Source organism: Erinaceus europaeus, chromosome 13 (assembly GCF_950295315.1).
Source record: "Erinaceus europaeus chromosome 13, mEriEur2.1, whole genome shotgun sequence".
Taxonomy (NCBI): Eukaryota; Metazoa; Chordata; class Mammalia; order Eulipotyphla; family Erinaceidae; genus Erinaceus; species Erinaceus europaeus.
Window position 1 is genome coordinate 8,807,675 of NC_080174.1, and position 20,058 is coordinate 8,827,732.

General features: G+C 45.6%; 1 protein-coding gene across 8 annotated transcripts in view; it reads right to left on the minus strand.

Annotated features, from left to right (window-relative positions):
- Positions 1 to 20,058, minus strand: part of TIAM2 (TIAM Rac1 associated GEF 2) — a 274,186-nt gene that overhangs the window by 230,945 nt on the left and 23,183 nt on the right. For 6 of the 8 annotated variants that reach the window (XM_060205283.1, XM_060205280.1, XM_060205282.1 and 3 more), the window contains one exon: positions 655 to 786. The exons of the other annotated variants lie outside the window; for them this stretch is intronic. The gene's annotated coding sequence lies outside the window, so the exon portion shown is untranslated. The remainder of the gene's footprint in view (positions 1 to 654; positions 787 to 20,058) is intronic. 8 annotated transcript variants of the gene reach the window in all.

A 20,058-nucleotide genomic window follows, 5' to 3' on the forward strand; every position in this document is an offset into this window, starting at 1 on the left:
GCTTTATCGTGTGTATGACAGGCACAGGTTCAAGTCCAGACCCCACTGAATTAAAGAAAGTTTTGGTGCTGTGGCCTCTTTCTCTCTCTCTCTCTCTCTCTCTGCCTACCTAGATAATAATATAAGAAAACACTAATGCACTCTAAGAAAAGCAAAGTGCAATGAAGAGTGAATCTTCAATCAACTCCTGACTATCCCGGGACTCAGGAAGGGTCACTAAGGGGGTGCTAGGGAGCTAAGTCCTTACGGTGGAATATGAGAATGGCTTTGGTTAAGGATGAGATATCCTGATACCTAGCTTGAGGAAATGGACTCTTGTGATGAGAAAAATCCTGGGGGCTGGGTGTGGCACACCTGGTTGAGTGCACATGTTACAACACACAAGGACTCAGGTTCGAGCCCCCTGGTCCCCACTTGCAGAGGGAAAGCTTCAGGAGTGGTGAAGCAGGGCTGCAGGTGTCTCTCTGTTTCTCTCTTCCCCTACCCTTTCAATTTCTGGCTGTCTCCATCCAATACATAAATATAATCTTTTTTTTTTTTAAATCCTTTGAATCAACATATCAATTAAATGACACTGGAGTTGGGGAGGGGGAGGGTAGTCGCCACCTTGTAAGCCTCAATTTGGAATAATAATCATCATCATTGACAACTCACCAGGAAGGGTGTTTGCCTTGTCAAGCTCCTGGCCCAGGTTCAAGTCCCAGCACCATGAGTGAGACAGTCCTAAAGGAAGCTCCAATGTGGCGGGTATCTCTCCATCTCTCTGTGGCTCTCTTTCTGTCTTATCTGAATGAGAAAAAAAATACATACATATCAGCCTGGAGCTGCGATATCAATCATGTACATTTGCAGAAATAGGTAAGGTTTAAAGTTTACTTATAATAGGCAGGCCGGGTGGTGCTGCATCCAGTAGAGTGCACATACTACAGTGTGCAAGGACCTGGGTTCAAGGCCCCAGTCCCCACCTGCAGGGGGGAAGCTTCATGAGTGGTGAAGCAGCTGAAAGTGTCTCTTCCTCTCCCCTCTCAATTTATCTCTGTCTCTAGCAAAAGAAGACTAACAATAATAATAATAATAGTGTATCCTTCATAATGTGCTGATAGGAAAAAAAACTCAAATGAAAACCACATAAACAGGCTGAGGTGGTAGGTCACTCAGTAAAGCACACATGTTACAGCGCACAAGGACCTGGGTTCAAGCCCCTGATCCTGCAGAAGGGAAACTTCATGAGTGGTGAAGCAGTACTGTGGGTGTCACTCAGTCTCTCCCCATAAATATAAATGTATGCACACTTCTTGTCAAGTAGGCTGTGAGCCCCAGCAATAACCCTTGTGGTCAAAACAAAACAAAACAATTAAAAAAAAAAAGCTAATAACTGAGTGACACTTAACAGCTGGTACTATTACAAGGCATAGGTGCTGCTGTTACAATTCTTTAAGTAACAGAAAGAGAATGATGTTGGTATGCATGAGACCCCTTCTGTTTCATTTGGTTTAAATCCCCCCTGCTTAACACTATTCTATTTACATAACCACTGTTAACAAGTTCCACCCTCCCTCCAGGGCATTGTGGTTCAGTGATAGGATTCTCGCCTAATCTGCCCCCTCCTTGTCACACTCTGATTTTCACCAATCACTTTTCTCTCCACCCTCTCTATGTCACATCCTGTTTCCACCCTACTTGGCAAGTATATATAAAGACAGCATTGTGAGTTTTAGAGTACTTTACCTTGAGTTTAGCTTAGCTTGGTATAGATTGTGCTGTGTCCTGCATGAATAAAGAGATACTGCCTACAACCCAGCCATGAGTCCCGGGTCGTCTGTTACCCGCCCGTGAAGCCAGCCCGGCAAAATCAACATAACCCGTTGAAAACAACAGAATGAAATAAAACTTCAGGGACATCTTGAGTGCCCAGTAAAATGGATGGAGCAGGGGATGCCTGTCTTTACAACTGCCAGTCAGATGCCCAAAACAGGACCCTGTAAGAGCCCACACCCTGAGGGAGACAGCAGGAAAAGGCTTTCCTCTTCCCCCACCAACAAACACTGTAGCTAAAGTAATAATAATAATTATAATTATAATAACAATAATAACAATAATAAATTGAAATGGCCCAGCAGCATATATTAAAGCCCTAACCCTGGCTTCCTGTCAACCTGGCTGGGCCAGGGCACAGTCCACAAGCAGACTGGTTTCCAGCCAGATGATTTGTACTGTTGCAAGCCAGGCTACTCACTGATTTCTTCTTGGGCAACTTGGTGCCAATATTTCTCTCTCTTCTTCTAAAAAAAAAAAAAAATCCAAACTGGCCTAACTGGGAGTCCCACTTGGTAACAGAGAATTCTTTCGACGGAGAAGAGGAACTGTACTCTGCTTATTCCAGCTAGAGTGTCTTTGTTTGTTTGTTTGTTTACCAGAGCACTGCTCAACTGCTCAGCTCTGGCTTATAGTGGTGTGGGAGACTGAGCCTGGGACCTCAGAGCCTCAGGCCCGAGATCCTGTCTGCATAAGCATTATGCTATCTCCCCTGCCCTAAAGTCTTTGAAAAAAAAAAAATCAAGACTAGAGTGCTAACAGAACTATTGTTTAGAGGTTGTTATGCATGTACAAACTATTGTATTTACTGTTGAATGTAAAACATAAATTCCCCAATAAAGAAATAAATTTAAAAAAAAAAAGAACAATTGTTCAGAGGTAATGGAATTTTTAAAACACATTAAAGGGACCGGGTGGTGGCGCACCTGGTTGAGCTCACATTACAATGTGCAAGGACCCAGGTTCAAGCCCCCAGTCTCCATTTGCAGGGAGAAAGCTTCACAAGCAGTGAAGCAGAGCTGCAAATCTCTCTGTCTCTCTCCCTCTTTTTAAAATTTTTTTAATTATCTTTATGCCTTGGCTAGAAACAGCCAAAACTGAGAAAGTAGGGGGAGACAGAGAGGCATCTGCAGCACTGCTTCACCCCTTGCAAAGCTTTCCTCTAGCAGATGGAGACCAGAGGCTTGAACCTGGGTCCTTGTGCACTATAACATGTGTGCTCAACCACGTGTGCCACCACGTGGCCCCCATCTCTTTCCCTCTTTATCTCCCCCTTCCTCTCACTTACTAGCTGTCTCCAATAATTTTTTTTAAAATAGTATTTTTAAAAAACCACATTAAAATAAAATCATTGTTGAAAACGGCTCTGACCCAATCAACACTGCGAAATGAACACGCAAAGTGACTGTTATTTTGAAAAAGGAAAAAAAAAAAGCGTTTTTCCTAAATTCCTCCTTTTTCCACTCATTACAGGTGGCAGTTCAAAACAATACAAAATTCCTCCTGGCTTTGCTCATTCTCAGTTTATCTTTTTTTTTTTTTTTTTTGCCTCCAGGGTTATCACTGGGGCTCAGTGCCTACACTATGAATCCACTGCTCCTGGAGGCTATTTTTTCCATTTTGTTGCCCTTGTTATTTATTGTCATTGTTGTTGCTGTTATTACTGTCATTGTTTTTGGATAGGACAGAGAGAAATGCAGAGAGGAGGGGAAGACAGAGAGGGGGAGAGAAAGACAGACACTTGCAGACCTGCTTCACCACTTGTGAAGTGACCCCCCTGCAAGTGGGCAGCTGGGGGCTCAAACCAGGATCCTTACGTCATTCCTTGTGCTTTGCGCCACCTGCGCTTAACCCGCTGTGCTACCGCCCAGTCCCAGTTTATCATTTTTCCCCCCACCCCACCTTTTTTTTTTTTTTTCCTTTGGAATGAGAACATAGCCAACAGTGCTCTAACAACATTCAAACCTATGGGAGTGATGGCCACACTGAAAAGAATAGCCATTTCTATGTCCTTTTCACTTCATTCCAGGGTCTAGAACAAGACAAAGGTGCCTTCAACAAACAGGAATAAGTTTGTTTACCATCCTCCCCTTCCCCCCACAAGCCTAGGGGCGGACTGATTTTTTCCCCCAATGCTTTTCTATTATTCAACTGGCCTGAAATTACATTAAAGCCCTCCTTACATGAAAATGGGGTTTTAATTGGCCCAGAAGCCTTGTGTTTTCACCTTTAACGGGGGATCCAAAGTCTAGCTTGGTCCAAGAAGAGAAAAGGAACTTGACAGATAGATCCCAGAGCTCCGTTGGCATCTGCACTATGGAGTAGTCTGGACATACTCCTGAAAGAATGGGGGCTATGGCAGGGGGTCTGCTGGCAGCTGCCCTGGCTGTGCCAGGCATCCCAAGGTCCCCGCCCTGCCTGCCTCTCTCCCCACCCACCCATGTTAGTGAATCTACTACAACAAGAATGCAATGTATTCTTGGCCCCTTCCCCTTTCCCTTTCCCTTTCCCTTCTTTTTAACCAGAGCCAGAGCACTTTGCTCAGCTCTGGTTTATAGTGGTGCATGGAGATTGAACCTGGGCCTTTGAAGCCTCAGGCATGAGAGTCTCTTTTGCAGAACCATTATGCTATCTAGCCTCACCCTTGGTCTTCAATCTTCAAGGCAGGAAGTAAGCGTATGTTACTATAAAACTTGTAAAATCTATTTCTGTTACCAAAACCAGAAAAATGAAAAGGAGGAGGAGGAGGAAGAGGAGGAGGAGGGACAGCTCTACTGCTAATGACATTTTACAAGAAGGAAAGCAGAATTGCATTATGGGTGACTTCTTGTCTGACATTCTTCCAGTGGCATCTGGTCTGGTCACTCAGTGATGCTTTTTCAATGATCAAACCCCCCACCCCCCACCACCACCACCCTCCATTCCAGGCCCCAGGGGAACACGGGAGGAATTCCCCTAGGTAATGAGATGACTCTAATCTCTGATTGATGGAGTATTTATCTAAGTAAGGAAACAGAGCTGAAGCTGGAATGGGGGTGTGGGAGGGAGAAAGGAATTTAGCAGAAAGGGAAGGGGCTGGAGTCTGCAGCTTCTGTGACACAGAGAATAAATACGTAGAGGTCCTGATTATCATGAAATGGTTTATACAACTGCTCTGAGAAAATGCCACTAGAATGTTACAGGGCTACAGCCTGAGCGAGAAGCTTAGAGGTCAGTGGGTTTGGTCAGAGTGGTTATAACAGCAAATTACAGTGCTAAGTAAGGATGGCCAGAATAAGGGGTGGGGGGAGCAGATCAAATAGACCAGACTGAGCTGGAACAGTGTGAACTATGTTCCATCCCTGGGGGTTTCCTGGCCTTTGGAGTCTTCTGAAAATACCACATTTAACCCAATCTTGTTGCTTCTGAGAAAGAAGCTCAGAAGAGAGAAGCTGGCTAGGGGGCTGTCTTAACTCCATTCTACTCTGCTTTGGGAAAGGGAACAAGTGACATGAAACAGAGGAAGCCTTTAAGTTCTGTTTGAGGGCCTGGAAACCCGCCCAAAATAAATAAATAAATAAATAAATAAATAAATAAATAAATAAATGTCAAAGGCAGGCCCTCCTGGTGGGCTCTCTGAAGAACTGCGATATTTAGGGGCTGGGTGGTGGTACACCTGCTTAAGCGCATGTATTACAATGCACAAGGACCTGGGTTTGAGCCCATGGTCCCCATCTGCAGGGGGACAGCTTTACGAGTGGTGAAGCAGGGCTGCAGGTATCTGTCTGTCTGTCTCTCTCTCTCTATCACCCCCTTCCCTCCTGATTTCTGGCTTTCTCTATCCAATAAATAAAGATAATTTTTTTTAAATGCTTAAAAATGCTCCAGGGAGGCTGGGGAAGCAGCATAATGGTTCTGGCAAAAGACTGTCATGCCTGAGGCTCCAAGATCTCAGGTTCAATTCCCAGCACCACTATAAGCCAGAGTTATGAAGTGCTATGGTCTCTGTCTTTCACTGAAATATAATAAGCATAATAGTATATTTATATAATAATAAGTATATGTTAATATATTTAATATATATTTTTAATATTTATTTATTATTGGATAGAGACAGGGAGAATTTAGAGGGGGGAGATAGAGAGGGAAAGAGACAGAGAGACACCTGCAGCTCTACTTCACTCGTGAAGCATTCCCCTTGCAGGTGGGGACCAGGGATTGAACCCTGGGACCTTGGAGCCTCAGGCATGAAAGTCTTTTGCAGCAGGCCAGTGGCAGTGGTGCACTCAGTTAAGTGCACATATTACCAAGCAGAAAAGACCCAGGTTCAAGCCCCACTCCCCACCTGCAGGGGGTCCGCTTCATAAGCAGTGAAGCATGTCTCCAGATGTCTTTCTCTCCCTCTATCATCTTGTCCTCTCTCAATTTCTCTGTCCTGGCTAATAAAAAAAAAAATTTTTTTAAAGGGGGTCAGGTGGTAGCGCAGCGGGTTAAGCACACGTGGCACAAAGCACAAGGACCTGTATAAGGATCCTGGTTTGAGCCCCCCGGCTCCCCACCTGCAGGGGAGTCGCTTCACAAGCAGTGAAGCAGGTCTGCAGGTGTCCGTCTTTCTCTCCCCCTCTCTCTGTCTTCCCCTCCTCTCTCCATGTCTCTCTGTCCTATCCAACAACGAACGACATCATCAACAATAATAACCACAACAAGGCTACAACAACAAGGGCAACAAAAGGGAGGGAAATGGTCTCCAGGAGCAGTGGATTCGTGGTGCAGACACTGAGCCCCAGCAACAAAAAGAGAAAGAGAAAAATGAAAGACCACTGGAAGCAGTGGATTTGTAGTACCGGCACCAAGCCCCAGCAATAACCCTGGTGGTGATAAAGAAAAAAAGAAAAAAAGGGGCGGAAAAGGGGGAAGATGGTGGACTGAGAAGCTGCTAGGCTTGAGCTCTGATCACATCTTCTGGAAACGGTTCCAGATGCCACCAGGATGCTGGCCAGGCTTCCCTGGACTGAAGATCCCACCAATGTGTCCTGGAGCTCCTCTTCCCCAGAGACCCACCCTACTAGGGAAAGAGAGAGGCAGACTGGGAGTATGGACCGACCAGTCAACGCCCATGTTCAGCGGGGAAGCAATTACAGAAGCCAGACCTTCTACCTTCTGCAACCCTCAACGACCCTGGGTCCATGCTCCCAGAGGGATAGAGAATGGGAAAGCTATCAGGGGAGGGGGTGGGTTATGGAGATTGGGTGGTGGGAATTGTGTGGAGTTGTACCCCTCCTACCCTATGGTTTTGTTAATTAATCCTTTCTTAAATAAAATTAAAAAAAAAAAAAGGCAGAAAGTCTTTTGCAAAGCCATTATGCTCTCTCCCCAGCCCAGTGCTACTATTCTAGTTATTATTTCCTTATCTTTTTATATCCACTCTGACTTAAGGGGGTAAAGGGACTGAACCTGGGGCTTTGAAGCCTCAAGCATAAAAGTTTCTTTGCACAACAATTATACTATCTCCTCCACCACTATTTATTTATTTATTTATTTATTTACCAGAGCACTGCTCAGCTCTGGCTTATGGTAGTGCAGGGGGTTGAACCTGGGACTTCATTGCCTCGGGTGTGAAAGTCTCTTTGTATCACATTATACTATCTACCCCCCCACTATTTTTTTAAAAATATTTTATTTAGTTATTAATGAGGAAGATAGGAGGAGAGAGAGAGAAAAAAAAAAAAAAAAAACCCTGACCTTCACTCTGGTACATGTGCTGCCGGGGATTGAACTCAGGACCTCATGCTTGATAGTCCAAAGGTTTCCTCCACTGTGCCATCCCCTGGACCACCCACTATTTATTTTTTTTAATGCATTTCTCTCCTTATTTTTTATCTGTTTAACTTACTATTTTTTACACCACAGCACTGCTACGCTTCGGCTGATGGCGGTGCTGAGACTTGAATGTGGGACCTCAGAGCTTCAAGCAGGAAAGTCTTTTTGCAGAACCATTTTGCCATCTCCCCAGTTTGCAGTGCTATTGATAATACAGCCAAAATGTGCAATTATTCCAAAAGCCCAGCAATGGATGAATGGATGAAGCTGTGTTGGTCTGGGGGGGGGGTGTCGCAGGACATAGCTCACCTGGGGGTGAGCACACTTCACATCATGCGAGAGGATCAGGGTAAGAACACAGGTTCAAGCCCCCAGGTCCCACTGCAGGAGGCAAGCTTCATGAGCAATGAACCAAGTAACTCTGTCTCTACCTCTCGATCCCACTTCCCTCTCAATTTCTCTTTTTGTCCTATCAAATAAAATTAAGTTCAAAAAAATGTGTGAGTCACCAGTGGTTCACCCCAATGAGTGCACATAGTACCATGCTCAAGGCCCTGGGTTCAAGGCCCTGGCCCCCACCTGTAGGAGGGCAGCTTCACAAGTGGTGAAGCAGAGCTGCAAGTGTCTCTCTTTCTCCCTATCTTCCCTCCCCTCTCAATTTTTCTGTTCTATCAAAAGAATATATATATGTATACACACACACACACACACACACACACACACACATATTTGTATATATAATCCCACTGGGAGAAGAGGAACTGTGTAGGCACTGAATCTGGTAAACAGTCCTGGCGCGAAAAATATGAAAAATTAAAAGTTGTGGTCAGCAAACATGATGAGACCTTGCCCTCTGCAACAACAGCCATAGAACTGGAGGGATGGGGGGCAGGGCGGCGACACAGTGGGTTAAGCGTGGCAAGGACCTGCACAAGGATTCTGGTTCAAGCCCCTGGCTCCCCACCTGGAAGGGAGTCGCTTCACAAGCGGTGAAGCAGGTCTGCAGGTATCTGTCTTTCTCTCCCCCCTCTGTCTTCCCCTCCTCTCTCCATTTCTCTCTGTCCTAGCCTACAACAACAGCAATAACAACAACAAAGATAAACAAGGGCAACAAAAGGGAAGAAAATGGCCTCCAGGAGCAGTGGATTCATAGTGCAGGCACCGAGTCCCAGCAATAACCCTGGAGGTAAAATAAATAAATAAATAAATAAATAAATAAATGAAAGAACAGGAGCAATGGTGTTAAGGGATCCAAGCCAGATGATCACAATTAAATGCGGTGTCTCAGGAACAAGGCAGGGAACAGACAGGGTCCAAAAGAAACAAGTCCCAAGACCAGGGCATGGCTTATTATTGTTATAATTATTATTATTATTATGCAAAGGGTCATCCAGATATTTATATCATGGGTGGGGGAAATAGCATAATGGTTATGCAAAGAAACTTTCATCCATGCAGCTCTGAATAGCAGGTTCAATCCTCTGCACCACCATAAGCCAGAGCGTGCTGTGCTGTTGTATAGAAAGGAGAGAAAGATACTATGCAGCTATCAAGAACAATGAACCCACCTTCTCTGACCCATCTTGAACAGAGCTAGAAGGAATTATGTTAAGTGAGCTAAGTCAGAAAGATAAAGATGAGTATGGGATGATCCCATTCATCAACAGAAGTTGAGGAAGAAGATCTGAAAGGGAAACTAAAAGCAGGACCTGACCAAATTGTAAGTAGGGCACCAAAGTAAAAACCCTGTGGTGAGGGGTAGACATGCAGCTTCCTGGGCCAGTGGGGGGTGGGAGTGGGTGGGAGGGATGGGTCACAGTCTTTCGGTGGTGGGAATGGTGTTTATGTACACTCCTAGTAAAATGTAGTCATATACATCACTAGTTAATTAATATGAGGGGGAAAATCAATTGTATGTCTCGAAGTTTTTCAAAAGACAAACTGAATCTTTTTAATATATAGGCTGTGTAATTGATATGCAGACTCTCTCAAAAGCCTAGACCAAGTAGATCAGAAGCAACCAATAGCACAGCTATATACAAGATACTGGGTACTGTACAGCAAACCCTAACAAAAGGACTTTTCAAAGTTAACCCAATTACCAAATAATGTGATGATAACATTAACTATCCATTGTCTTTTTGAACCCTAAGACAGCAGGAACCTCACATCTCCACTATAGAGCCCCTACTTCCCCCAGTCCTGGAACCCTTGGATAGGGCCCACTTTCCCGTATGCCTCTCCAATCCATATCAAATAATATTGCATCCGCCGATCACAACCTAACCAACACAACGATTGCCACCTCAACATGCTTCACCTCAGACTGTGTCCAGAGACTTCACATGTGGAATGACAACCCTTCAGCTTCATTACTCGGGTGAGACCTTTCCTTTTATAGTACACTCTAATTTCATCTCAGGTGGTTCACTTTCTAACAAAGTCCCAAAACCTAGATATACACCAGTTTCTGTGAGAGAGAGCATATGTTCACACGTGTCCGTAAACTACTGCAAAATACATACCTGAAAGCAGAAGTACACTAGAGTTTGCAGTAAGTACCCCCCTAACACTTCCTCTCCACTAGTCCAAGCTTTGGGTCCATGGTTGCTCAACAATCTGTTTGGCTTCATATGTTAACTCTCTTTTCAGTCACCAGGTTCCAGATGTCATCAGGATGCCGGCCAGGCTTCCCTGGACTGAAGACCCCACCAATGTGTCCTGGAGCTCCGCTTCCCCAGAGACCCACCCTACTAGGGAAAGAGAGAGGCAGGCTGGGAGTATGGACCGACCAGTCAACGCCCATATTCAGCGGGGAAGCAATTACAGAAGCCAGACCTTCTACCTTCTGCAACCCACAATGACCCTGGGTCCATGCTCCCAGAGGGATAGAGAATGGGAAAGCTATCAGGGGAGGGGGTGGGATACGGAGATTGGGTGGTGGGAATTATGTCGAATTGTACCCCTCCTACCCTATGGTTTTGTTAATTAATCCTTTCTAAAATAAAAAATAAAAAAAGATATTACCATAATTTTCTATTAAAAAAAAAGAAAGGAGAAAGAGAGAAGAGGAAGAGGAGGAAGAGGAGGAGGAGGAGAAGGAGACAGCAGATTTATACCATCAGCTGCAGGCCACGCAAAATGATCAACGGAAGAATTAGCAATTAGGGCTATTAGCAAAATAAGCAAAAATACCCAGACTCAGGGCCAGGTGGTGGCACACCTGGTTGAGCGCACGTTACAGTGCACAAGGACCTAGTTTCGAACCCCTGGTCCCCAGCTGCAGGGGAAAAGCTTCACAAGTGAAGTAGTGTTGCAGGTGTCTCCCTATCACCCCTTTCCCTCTTGATTTTTGGCTGTAGCTACCCAATAAATAGAGATAATAAAAATAAATAATAATATGAATAAAGGACCCAGGTTCAAACCCCCGGTCCTCACCTGCAGGAGAGATGCCTTGCAAGCGGAGAAGCAGTGCTGCAGGTGCCTCTTTCCCTATCTGCTTCTCCCCTCTCAATTTTTCTCTGTCTGTTCAATTAATTAATTTTTTTAAGTTGGGAAAAAAACTAAAAAGTAATTGCTGTGTATTAAAGCATCTACCTCTAGGGGGAAGATTGTTTTTTGTTTGTTTGCTTGTTTGTTTTTTAATGGTGTGGCCATCAAAGGCCTTTTAATTATTATTATTATTGGATAGAGACAGTCAGAAATCAAGAGGGAAGGGGGAAATAGAGAGGGAGAGAGACACCTGCAGCCCTGTTTCACCACTTGCAAAGCTTCTCCCTGCAGGTGGGGATCACGGTCTTGAACCTGGGTCCTTGTGCACTGGAACATGTGCATTCAACCAGATGCACCGCCACCCAGCCCCGTGAAGTTATTTTTTTTGTTTTTTTAATGAGAAGCTTAATTCTCCGGAAAAAATTGTGAATGTGAGTAAGGGCCTTGGGCAGAACTTGTGGGAAAGTCAGAACCAAGGGACAGGTCACTTGTAGCGATATTCACTGAGGCAACAATCCAGGTCTCTGGCGTCTGAAAGGTTGAAACCCCCCCCCCCCCATGTGTCCCCACAGAGAGCAGCTCTGAGCACCTGATGGGGCATAAGCTAACCCTGGTCTTCAATCAAGACAAGTTCTCGGGCCAGTTCTGTGCTCTGAACAGACTGGGCTCTCTCTCTCCCTGGCCCCATTTCCAGAGACTTCTCACAAACAAGTCTTCCCATGAAGCTCCCCAAAGCTCAGCCAGCCACCTAGAAAGGTCTCTGATGCTTTCCTCTCCTTCTCCTTCTCCTTCTCCTTCTTCTTGCCTCCAGGGTTATCACTGGGGCTCAGTGCCTGCAATACAAACCCACTGTTCCTGGAGGCCATCTTTTCCCCCATTTTGTTGTTAATGTTACCACTGCTGATGTGAATAGGACAGAGAGAAATCAAGAGAGGAGGGAAAGACAGAGGGGGAAAGACAGACACCTGCAGACCTGCTTTACCACCTGTGAAGCGACCCCCCTGCAGGTGGGGAACCAGGGGCTTGAACCGGGATCCTTGCACCAGCCCTTGCGCATGGCGCTGTGTGCTTATCCCACTGCGCTACCCTCTGATGCTAACTTCTGAGGTCTGTGCATGGTCCTCTGGCCCAAAAAGGGACAGAGAAACACCGAGCCTTTGTTTAAGAAATCCAAACACCCTGTCTAAGTCCACCTCTTGGCTCACTTTTTATAGCTTGGCTCTCAAACATAGTATTTGCTTCCCACCCCCCCCCCCCCTTCTTAAGGCACAGATCTCCTCCACATCCAATTTGCGTGCCCTATATATAGGCTGCTGTGGACAATAATAGTGAATTCACAAGAGCCCACCCTCACCCCCACCCCTAAAGGTCTAAAAATAGCATCGATTCAGATGCTTTCTCCTACAAACCCAAGGTAGTAAAGCAAACAAAGGGGGCTTGTTCCAGCTACCTCCAAAAGACACATCCCAAACCTGGCTCTTGGGACGCTGAAGAATAAAGAATGGCAACGTTTTCCTCTGTAAAACGTGTGTGGTCTGGCGATTCTTTGAGACTAAAGCCATTCTATGTGATAATTGTGGTGAAAGAGGGAGGGACAGTGCCTAAGGTGAGTCTGGTGACCTAGGTCTCTACAGGGAGGGAGAAGAGGATGGTTTATGGTGGGGGAGACGGACTGACAACTCTCTTGGAGGGAGGTGAACATATAGCCTTGTCATTCAAGCAAACCTGAAAAGCAGCGTTTCCCCAATAAAGTGAATTGGAACTGGGTGTTGAGGGGGGCGACTCATCAGATGCATTAGATTCCATAATCTGTCGAACATGTCTTCTGATCTCTACTGGAAGACTTATTCTGCAAGGGGTGGGGGTGTTCCTCGCTTCATTTCTGTTAGTTCTTAGTTTTTGTTTTTGTTTTTTTTTTCCAGTCGGGTGATTGCTATCTGCACAACAAATCCACCACTCCCTGGAGTAATAATACTCAACAGGTCCCCACCTGCAGGGAGGGAAAGCTTCACGAGCGGTGAAGCAGAGCTGCAGGTGTCTCTCTGTCTCTTTCCCTCTCTGTCTCTCCTCCCCTCTCTCAGTTTCTTTCGGTCTCTGTCCGATAATAAATAAATAATTGTTGGGACAGACGCACAGACTCTTGAGCATCTTGTCCCTCTTATACTAGAAGTGGGGCAACATTGGAACACAGGTCCACAATGTTCACAGCAGGACTTTGGGACGTAATTAGCATACGGCTGATGTCAGTCTACATGCAGACTTCGAACATGCGAAGCCACAAAGGACTGTAGGTGCGTGGGGACTGTTAAAGTGCATGTTTTCCAGATATACCCTCTCTGTTCCTGTGAACTCAGCGGCAGCCAGCTTCTCCGCACACTCTTGTCGGTGTCTGCTCCCCTCTCCAGACCTCTGCAAGGGTCGCTTCTCACGGGATCTGAACACATGGAGCTCAGCTCTGGTAAACCTAGCTTAAAAGACTTATAAAGACTAGCCGATATCTCTGTCCCACTGTCTATTCTGCTGTGCTTAAGTAATACCGTGCCAGACCACTGTACCACGGTGTAATAAGCTCCCCATTTGTCATTAACCCCCAGCCAAAGCCACTCCTAAGTCTTTTACTTTTTTTTTTATCTTTATTTATTTCTTAGATAGAGACAGCCAGAAGTTGAGAGGGAAGGTGGTGAGAGAGACAAAGAGACATCTGCAACACTGCTTCACCACTCATGAAGCTTTCCCATTTTTACTTTTTTAAAAAAATTTCTATAAGTAATTTTAAAAAGTGGTTCATGCCACACACATGCAGGTGGGTGACTGTCACTCCTGTTCTCTTGGGAACCCTGGCAGGCAGCAGTGGGAGAATCCCAAGGCAGGGAAGTCTCCACATGCCACTCACCTGTACCAAGTATCCCAGTCTCTCTCCCTGCTGTGTAACAGTCCCAGGACCAACAGATGACACACTCTGTCTGTGAGATGAAGTCCCAGAAACAGCTGTGCCATGAGCTTTTCAAGCTTGTTTTTTTTTTTTTAATTGGGGGTACTGATTTACAGGATGTACAGTTCTTGACACCTGGGTACAATTTCCCATCTCGCCATGAATGGCGTCTGCAAAACATCCTCACATCCAACTCAGATCCTTTTCCATCCTCATGCACCAGAACCTTAAAACCTCTCTCCTCCTCCTGTGGTCCGGGAGATGGCACAGTGGCTACCGCACTAGACTCTCAGGCGTGAGGTCCTGAGTTCAATCCCCGGCAGCACATGTACCACAGTGATGTCTGGTTCTTTCTCTCTCTCCTCCTATATTTCTCATTAATAAATAAATAAAATATTTTTTTAAAAAAAACCCTCTCCTCCCATCACCCCACAGCTGCCCTCCTTCCCCAGAGTCCTTTGCTCTAGTGCAATACATCTAGCCAGTCTGAGTTTCACTTTGAGTTTCCTCCTTTCTGTTCTTGTTTCTTTAAGTTCTAACCATGAGGGAGTCGGGCGGTAGCACAGCAGGCAAGTGCCCACTGGTGGCGCAAAGCAAAGCTCAAGGACCGGCGTAACGATCCCGGTTCACACACCCGGTTCACGCCCCCGGCTCTCCACCTGCAGAGGAGTCGCTTCACAGGCGGTGAAGCAGGTCTGCAGGTGTCAATCTTTTTCTCCCTCTCTCTGTCTTCCCCTCCTCTCTCCATTTCTCTCTGTCCTATCCAACAACGACAACACCAATAATAACGACAACAATAAACCAACAAGGGCAACAAAAGGGAATAAATAAATAAATATTTTTTAAAAAAAGTTCTACCCATGAGTGAGATCACCCCATATTCATCTATCTCTGTCTGGCTTAACTCATTTCCCATGATTCCTTCCAGCTCCATCCAAGATGAGGGGAAGGAAATGGACTCCACCATTTCCACAAGCTGAGTAGTATGCCATCGTGTATGGATGTCCGAGTGCTTCCTTTCCCTCAGTGAGGCAGGGAGAGCCTCTGCCCAGCCTTTCGCCAACAGGAGCTCGGCTGGCTTTGAAACTGTGCCAGGCTGAAGCCGTGACCACATCCACTCCAAAAGCTCTCCCCACCTCCCAGCTGCTCTGTGGTGACAGGAAGTCTGTTTTCTCTGTTTCTGAGCCTATTAAAAAAATCTTTTTTTTTTTCCAAGAATGGGAGCTACTCTCTGCTCTAATGCAATTTTCTAACCCTTTCCTCTGCTCTGGCATCATCATCTCCGACGATATTTTTGTCCAACTCCGTGTTAGCTATCAAACTCAAGCAAAAAAAAAAAAAAAAAAAAAAAAACTACAGGAGTAGTGAGCCTAGAATGGACTTTCTAGCTTCTTCCCACCCTCAGATCCCTGTCCCCATCTAGTCTACTTCTTTTTGTTTTCCGGTTCATTAATCATTCTGGCCCGCTTTATATCTTGCCTCCTTTCAGCCACCAAGTTGCAGATGCCATCATGATTCCATCCTGACTTCCCCTGACAGACAACCTCACCAATGTGCCCCAGAACCTCGTCTCCCCAGAGCCCTGCCTACTACAGAAAGATAGAAACATGGTGGGGACCCACCTGCCAATCCCCATGATGCCCAGCAGAGAAGCAATTACAGAAGCCCAAACGTCCACCTTCTGCACCCCAAAAATAATTATGACCCATGCTCCCAGTGGAGGAGAAATGATAGGAGAGGATGACCAAAGGGCTCTGAAATCCAACTCCATCAGGAACCAGAGAGGGAGGAGGAAGAAGGAAGGGACAACAGGATGTAGTGACAGATGTGTGTGCGTCTTGGAAAAGAAGATAGAACCTTAAAGGGGGGGGAGGGGAGACAAGTATATACAAATACAGATAGTTGTAGAAATAACAGTTAACCTCTATCTGCAACCTGGGGAGAACTGCTCTGCTGCAGCTTCCAATGGAGGGAGTGGGGCCCAGAACTCTGGTGGTGGGAACAGTGAAGAGTTGTACCCTTGTTATCTTGTAATTTTGTAAATAATTAAGTCATTAATAAAAAAAGGGAAAAAGATTCTGAGGAAAAAAATCTTGACTAATTTATGAGAGAGAGAAGTAGGGAGGAGGGAAGACAAAAGAGAGAGAGAGAGAGAGAGAGAGAGAGAGAGAGAGAGAGAGCCAAGCACAGACCTGCAGTGCTGTGAATCCAACTCAGGGCCTCAGCCTTGCAAGTCCTAAGCTCCTCCACTTCCACTGAAATACCTTCCCCAACCACATCTACCTTATACTTTTTGATTTCTTTTAATATAAATGTTGAATTTTGGGGGCCAGGCAGTGGCACATCTGGTTAAGCACACATATTATAATGAACAAGGACCTGGGTTCAAGCCCCTGGTCCCCACCTGCAGGGGGAAAGCTTCACGAATGGTGAAGCAGAGCGGCAGGTGTCTCTGTCTCTTTCCCTCTTCTCCCTCCCTTCTCAACTTCTCTGTTTCTATTTAATAATAAATAAATAAAATTTAAAAAGTCAATGTTGAACTTTCTTGATTTATTTTACCAGAGCACTGCTCAGCTCTCACTTATGGTGGTGCAGGGAACTGGGCCTGGAACTTCGGAGCCTCAGGCATGAGAGTCTCTTTGCACACTATTATGCTATCTACCCAGGTCCAAATGTTGAATTTTTTTGAAAAATATATTTTGTCTTTAAAAAAAAAAGTGCATTGCTCAGCTCCAGCATCTGGTGGTGCTGGGGATTGAACCTGAGCCCTCGGAACATCAGTCATTTAAATTGTTTGCACTGGCAGAAGAGACAGCATAACGGTGATGCACAAAAGGCTTTCCATGCCTGAGGCTCCAAAGTCCCAGGTTCCATCCCCAACAACACCAGAAGCCAGAGCTGTGCTCTGGTGTCTCTCTCTGTATCCTTCTCTCTCACTCATTAAATGAAAGCAAACATGAAAAATGAAAAGCTAGGGAAAGATAGAAACAGGACAGGAGGAGGGGGGCTGGATCGACCTGCCAGAGCCCATGTCCAGTGGAGAAACAATTAAAAGAAGCCAGAACTCCCACCTTCTGCATCCCATAAACAATTCTGGTCCATACTCCCAGAGGGGTAAATATTAATTCCATCAGGACCAGAAGAGGGGTGGGGGGGAGAAGCTATGTGTGAAAGCTGATACCTTAGCTCGAGCTCTCTAAGGGGACCTGGGTGAGCGCCATCAGGCCTGCAGACTCCTTCAAAACCAGGCGGAAGCAAGCAGCCCAGGTTCCTGGATTTGTCCAAACCCATCACACCCAACACCGCCCCCACCCCCACTGTCAACTCCAACAACTCAACTTGTCTCTTATTTCCAGCCAGAGTTTTTTAGGAGTTTCTCCAGCCTTTCATCAACAGGTGGGGCTCTCACCTCACAGATGCCCCCTACACACACACACACACACACACACACACACACACACACACACACACTGGACCCCACCGGCCACAGCAGAAACCTCCTAGCCCCCCTTTCTTGCTTATTTTTTTAAGGTAGAAACAAAGGCAGAATGACAGTGAAAGACACCACAGCACAGAAGCTTCCCTCAATGCAGTGAGGTCCAGGCTCGAACCTGGGGCTGCACAGGGCAAAGAAACACTCTACCCAAGAAAGCTACTGGATTGTGGGAAAAGGCATGACTTATGTTTTGTTGTTGTTTGTTTGTTTTTTCTGGGTTTCCCTTTTTTAATAGCAATGTTTTTATTAATTTCTTTAAAAATCATTTCAGAGACAGAAAAACAGAGGGAAGGGGAGGATAAAGAGGGAGAGGGAGAGGGAGAAGGAGAGGGAGAGGGAGAGGGAGGGAGAGAGAATGGCAGCACTGCTTCAGTGCTCATGAACTTCCCTCACCCTCCGCTGGTGGGGACCAGGGGCTTGAACTCAGGTCCTTGCTCCCTGCAATGTGTGAGCTCAACCAAGTGTGCCCACCACCCAGACTCAGTAAACTCATTTTTAATAGAAAGTTAAGAGGCAGAAAGAGAGAGAGCGAGAGAGAAAGAGGAAGAGAGACCTGCAGCACTGCTCCACCACTCATAAACATTCCCCCCTGCAGGTGGGGACCAGGGGCTTGAACCCAGGTCTTCACACATGGTAACATGCACACTCTGCTGAGTGCATCCCCATCCAGCCCCCTTTGCAATGTTTTCCTATGCAAAAATGCATCATGATTTTTCGGACAACCCAATTCTTTTTTTTTTTTTTAATGTTTTTATTGGGGGGGATTAATGGTTTACAGTAAATACAGTTGTTAGTACATGTGTAAAATGTCTCAATTTTCTGCAAAATATTTTCACTCCCAGCTTAGGTCCTCCTCCACCTGAAAGCTCCCTTCTTCTCCCCCAGAGCCCTTTACTTTGTAGCAATACATCAAAGACACCCCACTATTTCATCAGCCCCTAGCTACATTTAATTTAAAAAGTATCAGTGAAAGCAAGAAGCGCTGAAGCATCTCTCTGGCATATGAGGTGCTGGGAATCAAATTCACGACCTTCTGCTTGTAAGCCCTGACCCACTTCCAAATTCAAGATGGTCCCAGATATAGGACACTCTCGATCTTTCCACCAGCCAATTCCTCAAGCTCCACATTTAGGAGGAACCTGGCTGGTGGGTGCGACTGATAGGAGATTCCTTCCTCTTAGGAGAATTAAGTGGGGAAGGAATGAAAACAAACAAACAAAGATACAAAAAGTCAATAGATGTAACCAGAATTCCCTCTGCCATTCTGGTCCTGTCAAGCCAATGTTTGCCTCTTCCCCCTAAAGAGGAAAATATCTTTTAAGAGAAGAAATTAGGAGGGACTGTGCAGTAAGTAGCACATCAGGTTAAGTGCACATGGTGCAAAACGCGAAGATTGGTGTAAGGATCCCAGTTCGAGCTCCCGGCTCCCCACCTGCAGGGGGGGTCGCTTCACAAGTGGTGAAGCTGGTCGGCAGGTAAAAATAAAATTTAAAAAAAGATTAAAATTTTAAAAGTTAAGAAATTGGATCAGTCCAATGCACACCAATGTTGATAGCAGCATAATTTATAATAGCCAAAACTTGGAAGCAACCCAGATGTCCAATGGCAGAAGAGAGGCTGAGAAAATTGTGGTATGTGTACACACGGGAATACTACTCAGCTGTTAAAAATGAGGAAGTCATCTCCTTTGCTGTCTCTTGGATGGAGCTTGAAGACATCATGTTAAATGAGAGAAATCAGACAGAAAGACAAGATCCTGGGAGTGGCATGTCGGTGTTGTGTTTGAGCACACCTTACAATGCACAAGAATCCGGGTCCAAGCCCCCACTCCCCGTCTGCAGAGGGGGAACCTTCACTAGAGGTGAAGCAGTGCTGCAATATCTCTCCCTATTTCCCCTTCCCCTCTCATTTTCTGTCTTATTAAATACATAAAAATAAAAACATTGGGAGTCAGGCGGTAGCGCAGTGGGTTAAGCGCACATGGTGCGAAGCACAAGGACCGGCATAAGGATCCCGGTTCGAGCCCCCAGCTGCCCACCTGCAGGGGAGTCGCTTCACAAGCGGTGAAGCAGGTCTGCAGGTGTCTCTCTCTCCCCGTCTTCCCCTCCTCTCTCCATTTCTCTCTGTCCTATCCAGCAACAATGACATCAATAACAACAACAATAATAAATACAACACTAAACCATCAAGGGCAACAAAAGGGAATAAATAAATAAATAAATACTTAAAAAATAAATAAAAAATAAAACAAAAAGAGAGAGAACAACAACAAATACAGACCTCACTTACAGGTAGAACTTAAGGAATAAGGACAGAGAGGGACATCACAAAGCATTTGGACTGGGTATGGTGTACTGCACCAAAACAAAGGTCTCTGGGATTGGAGAGGGAGAGAAGGTGGGCACAGGCTTGGGATCCTGTGACATGATGCACAGAGATGATTGATTGTACCCACATGCCAACGACTATGCTGTAAACTACTAAGCCCCCTTAAAAAATAAAAAGAAAAATTATTTTTAATTCC